The sequence below is a fragment of the Penaeus monodon genome, chromosome 32 (assembly GCF_015228065.2).
Source record: "Penaeus monodon isolate SGIC_2016 chromosome 32, NSTDA_Pmon_1, whole genome shotgun sequence".
NCBI classification, from domain to species: Eukaryota; Metazoa; Arthropoda; class Malacostraca; order Decapoda; family Penaeidae; genus Penaeus; species Penaeus monodon.
The window spans coordinates 5,610,784-5,611,193 of record NC_051417.1 but is presented as its reverse complement, the minus strand read 5'-3'; positions in this window follow the sequence as shown (position 1 = coordinate 5,611,193).

The following is a 410-nucleotide window of genomic DNA, read 5'->3' as shown; positions in this document are numbered from 1 at the left end:
CCCCTGAAAAAAAAAAAGGAAATTGGGGAACTATTTCCTTTGAAGGGAATCTAATTTTTCAAAAAATTTAACCAAAAGGGGGACCGAAATTTTTTGGAAAACTTTGAAGGAAATTTAAATGTTTTAGGAAACAAAGCGTTCCAAAAATTTTTCCCAATTGGGGGGAAAAAAAAAATTTTCCCCTTTTTTTTTCCCGTTTACCCCCCCCCCCCCAAAAAGGGCCCCGCCTTTTTTCCCCCTTGGGCGGGGGGGAAAAATTTTGCTTTGCCCCCAAAAACCCCTTTAACCCCAACATTTTTCCCAAAACCCCAAAAAAAAAACCCCCTTTTAAAAAAAAAACCCCCCACCTAACCCGGGCTACCCCACCCTTGGTTTAATTAGGAGTTTTGAGTGTGATCTGAGCGTTTTTA